Raw genomic sequence first — 9,822 nt, 5'->3', positions numbered from 1 at the left:
GGGGACAGTGTGTGCTGTAACTCCATTATATGTGGAATGATTCAGCTTCAAGAATACAATTAAAACAACATGTTTCTAAACTTAACCTGGGAATAATCGTGCTAACCAGTAATGCCTCTGTTTTGAGTCAACTCTTCTAGCCTCAGGGCCTGAAAAGAAATAGCACAGATTTAATTCTCTCACTACTGAGTTCTATAAGGCTAATACAGCTATAGATTGACAAGAATATTCTTTTTTTTAAGTTTACATAAGGCATCGTGCCTTATCCTACAAGGCAGACAGTCCCCATTGCCTCACAAATGGCAGTTGTGAGTTTACAAGAAACTCAGCATATTGTCCTTGTCACATCATCCTTCCCCTGTGGCTGCTTACAAGGATCTCCACTCGATTCCCACAGCCAAATTCTCATCTCAGTTGCATTGCCAATAAACAGATACCTTCAATGTGGTGCATAGGCATAACTACAAGTAGGATATGCAAATTACACAGCTTGCTTTCACTTGCTACCATTCTTCTCCTAAAACATTCAGAGGCAGCCTGCTTACATTACTGCACAGCAGAGTCTTTCTGCAAGGTCAAACTGTGACTTCCATGAAGCTTGTGCAGATTTTTTCCTTTTGGAAACACAACAGCTCCTCTGCCTGAGCACATATAAACACTGTTGCTTTGGATATTGTCATAGGTGTCTGACTCTGAAAGATTTCCTTTCTTTCTGGCAATAGCAAACCTACTTGGTAATACAATTTGTCGCAGTTTTAATCAGTGCCACGAGGCTGCTCACAGAGCAGCTCCCGGACATCTGCCATGCATTTCCCACATCTGATAGGACTTTCCCCAAGACACGTGCCATTTATCAGGGAGGGTGTGTGATGTTGCCTGTTACCAAAACCTGTTTGTTTAATGTGTGTGTAATAAGATGACTAATGCTCTGAGCTGGAGCACCTACCCTTAATAGACACAGATATGCACTAAATAACACAACTGGCTTTTGAGTCATCCTGCACAAAAAATACATATACATGTTTGCATAAAAATAATTTTCCAAATATGATTAAAAATGGAATACAATTTTTTTTTTTTAGTTTTTACTTTGCAGCTCTGTCAGTCAGAGGAAAACAAAAACAGATGCACTGTGTGTCACTGCTGTAGTAATACTAGCACTGAGAAGTCCACAATACCTAAACCCAAAGAATGCATTATAACTAAACATTACAAAGCTGAAAATAGCGTATATGGAAAGGGTAGAATTGCTAAAAGTGCTGTGTAAGTTTGGGGTGAAGACTGTGCTGATCTGATAGCAGTTTCTGAGATCTGTTCTACAGACTAATTTCAACCAATTTGTGATTTTTTTGGTGTTCTGGGCAAACTGCAAACTACAGACTCTTGCTTTGTGGTATAAGCAAGAGACCAAGACCTAGATCTTGTTAAGGCAGTCTTTCACCTTCCCTGTCACAATCAATATATGTTTACCCTTGCTATCTTTTTTCTTATAAGCTCAATACTGCTGGGACCACACTGTCCTCCAAGAACAAAGCCCAGGATACTGAGCACTGCTTTCTCCAGTTGCACAGCTACTCAGATCTGTATTTCTCCAGATCTATGTCCTTTGATTTCCTATTTTTTTGTCTGGGGTTTCCCTATAGCTATTCACTGCAGACTGCTTGGTACAAAAAGCTACACCCCTGCTCAGTGATTTTAATATCAGGAACGCCGAAATAGCTTTGCTGGGTACATATTTTGTTGGAAAAACCTCCTCATCCCTGCACATCTGTCCCCAGCCAGGGCCAGGCTCTCTCATTTCTTCCTTCACAAAAGGCTTGTTATGCAACCCCCAGAAAACCACTGTGTGCCTCATTGGGTTCCCACTGACCTGGCGTGCAGGGCTACAGCACCTCCTTGGTTTAGGACTCTGGACAAGCTGCTTCACTTCTGCAAGATGGCATTCATTAAACTTGAACAGTTTTTGAGTCTACGTAGCCCACTGCTGCACCATGCACAAGAGCTACTGTGTCAGCAATTACCTGATCTGTATGTTTACAGGATTAAAGGATCCAGCTTCTCTTACTAGGTCAGTTTACTCTGTTGTAATTACCCTTATCATCTTACGATTAATCTCACACCAAAGCCCCAGACCTTAGCATGGCCCTGACTTTGGATATGATCGGATCTGTATCCTACTGGTGTAATTGGAAATGAAGTTTGTAAACTTGTACAATTCTCTGCTCAGCTTTCATGTACAAAAAACAATTAAAATGGTAACTTAAGCTTGAATGTAAGAGTTTCTCCTAACTCGAGGATACTGAATGTGTCAGGGGAGTTTCTAGGAAATTGTATATAAATCATAGAATTATGGGCTGGTTTGGGTTGGAACAGACCTTAAAACTCATCCAGTTCTAACCCCCTGCCACAAGCAGGAACACCTTCCACTAGACCAGGTTGCTCAAAGCACCTTCCAGCCTGGCCTTGAACACTGTCAGGGATGGGGCAGCCACAGCTTCTCTGGGCAACCTGTGCCAGCACCTCACCACCCTCACAGGGAAGAATTTTTCCCTAATATCTAACCCAAATTTCCCCTCTCTCAGTTGAGCTCTCTTTCCCCTTGTTCTATCCCTGCATGCCTTTGCCCAAAGTCTCTCTCCAGATTTCTTGTCAGCCCCTTTAGGGACTGGAAGCTGCTTTAAGGTTTCCCTGGAGTCTTCTCTTCTCCAGGCTGAAAAAGCCCAACTCTTTAAGGCTGTCTCCATAGGAGAAGTGCTCCAGCCCTCAGAGCATCTTTGTGGCCTCCTCTGGACTAGCTCCAACAGGTCCATGTAAGCAATACAATAGGGGAGCACACAGCACAGGCCTAGCATTTGCAAGGTGCATGTACAAAGTAGGAACACTTGGCACAGTGGACGATTTTAAACTGGAGCTATTTACCAGTGTCCTAAAGAGGAAATACCCTTATAAAGCAATTACTGGCATTACCATTTAACCCATCAGTAAAATTACTGTTGAGAATACATTAGTAATAGTAAAAAATATCTTTGCTTAAGAAACACATTGGTGCTTTTAATGACTTCCATCAGTTGTTTCTTAAAAGAAAGCCAAAAGTAAATATTTTAAAGAACCAACCTCTTTATTAAAATGTTAGAGCTCAAGCAATTACTTCTAACAGCTTTAAGATGAATAGTTCAAGCATTTATTTTTCCCCCATAAGATCTCTATATACTCTTGAATTTATAGATTATGAGAGTCACTACTAGTAAACAAATATAAAAATTAAACAGAAACAGATGTTAAGTATATTTCCATTTTATGTTGTGCAGATAAATTAGCACGTTTCATGTGGTTTTACTTCAGAAGCAGAGATCTGAGTTTCTAGGCACTGTGAGAAAAAAAACAGGTCTAGAATATATGTTAAATGAAATTGCTAAACGTTTTAATCAGAATCTCTTATATTATTATCAGTGATATAAACATAGCCCTGTATGAGATTAAACAGAATGCTAACCCTAGCAATTTGGAGGATCCTGTGAGAACATAGCCCAGATGGGATGCATCTGCTCCTCTCTGGAAAAGTGGTCCAGTATATTCCTGAAAATGACAGTGGGCATTTAAGCATGGTTGGTGTAGTAGAGAACAGACCCAGCATTAACAAGCATCAACCCTCCTTCACTCATGCATTTGAAATTATGAATCCTCATGTCCCACAACTGACCTTGATTCCTTCCCTAATACAGAAAATGTTCCCCCACCCCCTTCTTCCCCATCCACTGCTGGGTAAATGTGTGCAGGGTGAACCACTGCTGAATGACTTACCTTCACTTTATCTAATCAAGCTGGCTAGATGTGAGCAAGGACACATTTGAAAGCCCATATGCCATCAGCAAGGCTCATGGATTTGCTTGAGCATGCCAATATCTTAATGAAGCCATCAAGCAACCACTGACCTGCCTACTATAGAGTGCCAGGCTTCTTTGTGTCTGTGGAGTATCAACAGCTGCAGTCTAAGAACACACACACACTGACAGGAAAATGCTCCTGGTTTCTGTATGCTGTGATTTTTTTCCCCTCTGCAGTAGACAACAGGATGAATCTGACTTTTAACTTGAAATATCTGCAGACAATATTAATCGGAGCTAGCTGTTGAGATGACTCTTTTAGTCAATTGAGTTAAATAGCTTCTTTCATGAGGACCTCTATTAGATGTCCACATTAGATGAGTCATTCTGCAACAATCACCTCAATTCCTCTCAAGTGTAAAATATCTTCTACTTTTATCAGCAAATACATGAGGCATTACTGAACATCACATCCTCAGTGCTTTGAAAATCCTAGAAGATTTTAGTTGGAATTAACTGATGCGCATTCAGTGGAATCAAAGGCTACATCATGATCCCAAACAGCACTGCCTGTACTGCCAGCTAAGCTGTTTGATTCAGTGATCTTAAATCTTGACTCATTGGTAACAGAGGAAATCAATGATACTAACACTCACTGGTTCTGATGTTCTCTTCAGTATGAGCTGGAACTCCAAAACCCTTGTTGCAATTCTAAAGATTGTCTTGAACAATTGCTTACTTACCTCCTCTGTTGGATAATTCTTGACTCTGGTACTACAGGTCCCCCACAAGTTAAACCACCAGCAAGTACACTCATAACATCCCAAGTTTATGAGGCTTTTGTCCTGTTTCTGCCACTTCACAAAACTAGTAGATGAATAGCAGCTTCAGCTTGACCCTAATTTGTCTAATGCATTGTTTTTTCCATTCTACAGCCATTATAGGCCTGTTGTGTAATAGCTACAATAGCTGGAAGCCTTATTTTTATTTAATTATTTTTAATTGTGCTGTTAAAATAGTGAACAACTGCAATATGAAGGAATTCTTGAAGAAATTGATCACATGCAGATTAGATGATCTGGCAGTCGGGTAACTCAAAGTCCTCTGATCTTAACTACCAGTAACTGTTAACAGTTAACAGTTGTTAGCCCTGGTCATTGATTCTGGGTGGTTTTCTAGGCACTATTCAGCAGCAGCTGGCCTCTGAATAAAGACCTGTTCTGCGCAGGAGGGGAAGGGGTAGCTGTCTGATGGGGTTTGAAGCTCCTTTCTTTTTTGGTTTGCTCTGGAAAAAGCATTCACAACAAGGCTAACAATGCCCTGTGTTGACAGAGGAATCAAATCACTCAAATAGAAAATGAGAAAGTTCACAAAACTGATGGCAAGATATTATTCTCTTTGGCTTTCTGCAACAGTGTTAGGCCAATCTCCATGTATGCTTCAGGTATTTTTGCAAGCATTTTTGCAGTTTGTTTTTATTACAATGTAATAGTTCTCACTCTTGGAGATAATTCATATGACCTAACCATCTATCCTCTAGTCATCCTCGTTTTCCTACAGACAACATATTGGGAAGGGCTAGATATTCTACATGTGCTATTACTGTTGCAAATCCCTCAAGCGAACTATATCCCTATTCAGGCAGTGAGAGATCAGATTTGAACTTGAGAATTAGGACAACGTAGTTTCATTACATATCAAGTCAAAGAAAAGCTGCTGAATCTGATGCTAATTCTTAAAATGAAATATGTGGATATCCCTGATTATTTTCTTCCACATGCAGTCCTTTCTTCTTTCCTCTCTGCCCTCAATTGCAACAAAATACTGATGTTTATTTTCAGAGGGGAAGGAAGACATTGTCAGGAAGTGCACAGTTTCAAAAACTAGGCTTCATGCTCAGCCACATTTATATATTATATATCCACAATAACTATGCATATCCATAATAAAACCATAACTACGCATAAACCTATAGCTGCTCCACATCATCTTTCTCTGCCTTCTGTGCTCTCAGCAGATCTTTCTCCTTAACAGTTGCATTCACTTCTCATTTTGGCTTGTCTTCCCACCTCTAAGCTTCTACAGGGAGCAGTGCTCTGGTCAGTGTGCCGCTCGTTGACTGCATAGGCCAGATTTGCATCCAGGGGCTCCTGTCCTGTCCTGCCCTCAGTCCTCACGTATGTCAGGAGGAAAAGGTATTTATCAAAGAACTTCACAATCTTCACAGCCTGGCACATACAGTGGAAAAACAAGTACTGCTTCCACAATGTCCGTAGCCTCTTATTACAGAAGAGGCGAGAGACAAACATTTCCTCATTCCTAAAAACTGGTGATAACAAAGGGCTCTTGCAACTCTCTTATTCTGTTAAAATAATCCAATAGCAAGGCACATTCATTTTGTACAAGATCCCTCCTGGTTTGTTTTGTGTGTAACTACCAGCTTTAAGGTAATTGTCTTTCAGGCTGGTTACAACCAGGACCATACATTCTTGAAACCGCAAGAAGCGCCTAATGTTGGGGGTTTTATTGCTTTGTATTAATTGGAAACTTTGATGCTGCTCTTAATCCATATTCTTAATGGACATTTGAGAGAAAAAAAAATCCCATCTTATTTTTCCCTCCAAGATAAGCATGTTTTTATTTAAGCCACATAAAGGTCTGCCAAATAGCCAGACTTTGTAGCTACAATAAAATACTTCCCTGCCATATTTCAGAGCCACAGGTCTACATGGTCAGCAAAATGCAAATCCCTGCTGAAATAACAGCAAGAAAGTGGGTGGAAGCTTTGAGGAGCAAACTGAGTAATATAACCTCACATTTTGTTTGAACAGCATTAGGAGCTGCATTGCTTTTTCTTTGACCCCAACCAAATGGGAGAAACGCAAAAATTGCTGGGAAGTACTTTCAATAAGCCAACAACTTCCTATGTTTCCACAGTGACTTACTACTTCGTAGCAGAATAAATAACTTAAAAAGGAGATGCAGAAAACTCACTGAAATCCACATCTAGTTGCATTAACTAGCACAATCAAAAACCTGTGAAGGGTCTATCAGCTAGCTGACAGAAATGCTGAAAGTCACAGCATACGGATATTTGTACATTGAAGCAGAAGTAAATTTCCATTTTGAAAGCCTCTCAGGAAACAGCTTGCTGGCTGGAGAAAAAGATTTGTGCTTTTACCTCTTCTTGCATCAGACAGATGCATTTAGCTGCCCAAGTTGCAGACATTATTGTGGTTACAAGTCATGGGGATAGTTTCTTGTTTATTTGATAGAGCAACCAAATTGTATTTATAGTCAGTGCAGCACAAAGTCCTTTGCATTAAGGTTAGGGGTGTGCAGAGAATTAAGAATGAATCATTTTTATAACTTTATACTAGAGCTTCCAAACTGGAGCCAGACCATACTGTTTCAAGGTAGCTGCATCACAAGTTTGCTTTAGTCCTAATCCAGGGCTATATTAAAATTGTCTAAAAGCATCTTTAACACTTTAATCCAGGATTTTAATCTGAAGTCATCACTGTCTAAGCCTTACTTGAAGCAACCAGTGCTTAAATGCAGCACCATTGATTCTCAAGACCTAGGGCTTTCACTGCTGGCATCCCAATAACCAGGCATTGGGTAAGATACACTGAACATTTGGACCAAGAAAACCTCCCAGCACATTTCATCTTCACAAGCTGCTGTGAGAGAGTCCCAGACTCACCAGGACCAGCAGCCCCCACCACTCAGCTGATTTTTCTGCTACCTGCATCCACATCCTCTACTCTACCTCCCTTCCTTTTGTGTCTTCTTACAGTGTAAATTGGTTAGTTTATATTAGATGAGAAGGTATTACTAATCTGGGTGGAGAGCTACTGCTTCCAGGTTATCAGTAGTAATTGCTAGTGCATGTTGCCTCTCATCTCCTTCCCGAGCCTTGCACAAGCAGCCCAGTGTAGCTCATCCAGCTGGGCCTGGAGAAGTGGCACCCCCAGCCGCTTGCTGCATCCAGCTGTGCTCCATCTGCTTGAGCTATTCTGTGATCCACTGTTCACATTCACTCCTGAAAGGGTGACAATAAACCTATTTCATCCTGGAATGAAAGGAAGGAAGATGAATGGGTGAAATTTGATAGTGTTCAAAAAGAAAGTCTCATGACATAGGCAGGTATCAAAGGATATCCAGAAAGAAAATAGTCCACCTTTGTAGAAACTATACAAAGCAAACATACCCACTTCACGATACACATTCATTTTCCTTTTATATTGTGTGTGGTCAATGTCCATGGTCTTCCTGTTGTTTTTTTAGTATTTTGTGTATTTCCTCTAGTGCTTTGCTGCAGAGATCACTGTATAAAGCAAAATTTATGGTTTCTAGCTCCGTTAGCTGTCAATGTTAACTTTACATTTATGTTCCTCAGATCAGCAAGGAGGAAAAGAAATTGAATCACTGGAGGAAACCCCTCCAGTTACACCCATTGCTTGTTTTACAGTGCCTGTAGATATGACACTCAGAAGTCCATAGATGATTGCATTTCATAGCATCAAGTGCTCCTTGTCATGCGGAAAACACATTTGCCCTCTGTTACAGCCACAGGAAAAGCTGGACATGCGCAATCGCTCCATATGGCCAGGGATTTGCAGATACATCCTGTTGTGCACAAGGAATGGAAAAGTACTTCAGCCCCTGTATGCCCCCATTTTGTGCTTGTGGAGGAAGGTTTGAAAGGTTTCCTTCAAGATGAAGGGAAACTGGAGAAGAGCTACTTTACTGAATCAAATCTCAAGACTGGGACTGATCGTCTAGGGTACACTGTAATTTCTAGTCACTCTCTAAGTGGTCTGAGTGCCTCTCACTTTACATGGAGTTCTGACTTCTTGTTCCCTTTAGTTCCATTTCTGAAGTCCCCTTGAGGTGATGCACTGAAGTGGTAATCTCTTCTTAGGGCTTCTGCACAATATATCCCCGAATTCTTGTAGCTGCACAGGCGAAAATAGCCCATGTACTGACTGAGCACTGGAAGACATACAGTTAAAGACTCAGTAGGCTGTTTCATTAAGGGACAGAATAAAAAGTATTCAAATAAAGTAAAGAAATATATGTGGGATATAAATGACAGCTTTGACAGGGAAATGAGAACAACTTTCATGTGTTTATTGCTGCCTTAGAAGCAATTGATAAACAGTACACTTCATATATAAATGAGCATGTGTCAATATATGACAACAAAAATAAATTATAGTGACATAGTATTTAACTTTACAAGGTTGTACAAAATTTCCAAATATGAATAGATTTCAACTTAAAAATTTGAAATAAGTTAAAACTTCAACTATATCCAAGAACTGAAAAATATACACACCATTTCGCTCAATCACATCATTTATAGTATGATTTTTTTTAAGCTGTTTGGTCTTACACACCCATATATTTTTGACTGTATTAGTGGAATATATCCTGCTATATGCAGCTTTACTGCACTGGGATAGTGAAAGGGGTTCCCTGAGGGCACAGAACAGGCTTTGAGTGTTTATATTTTAGGTAATTTGATTGCATCTATTAACCAGAAATACAAAACTGAAGCATTATTTATCTGTCTTATAAAGAGACTGATTTATCTGCTCTTGCTAGAATTTCCATTGATGCTAATGAGAATTTTGAAGAAGGCTTAACAGCAGGATTGAGCTAAACCAAGTCTGTTCAGCCAGGGTGAATTAGGTCATATTATTTAATGAAATATTTGAAGAATATCTGTTTTTTATTAGATCTCATTATAGGCTATGTAGCTAGTCATGGCTAGGCACTGAGATATTTGGTTCCGCAACTAATGGGAAAATGTATTTGATAAGGTACTTTAAAGTAATAGGATGGATTACGGATTGATATTTCTAACACCTTGATTATATGCACTTGATCATTTTATTAAATTTTATGAATATTAAAAGCACTGGAGGAAACCCCGTCTGTAAGGGTGTGATAATTGAGAATGCAGAGGGTCTAATTCAAGCTGTAAACC

Source organism: Pezoporus wallicus, unplaced genomic scaffold (genome assembly GCF_028554395.1).
Source record: "Pezoporus wallicus isolate ANWC-B61680 ecotype Strahan unplaced genomic scaffold, APGP_CSIRO_Pwel_v1 contig_8042, whole genome shotgun sequence".
Taxonomy (NCBI): Eukaryota; Metazoa; Chordata; class Aves; order Psittaciformes; family Psittacidae; genus Pezoporus; species Pezoporus wallicus.
This window is presented reverse-complemented; position numbering follows the sequence as displayed.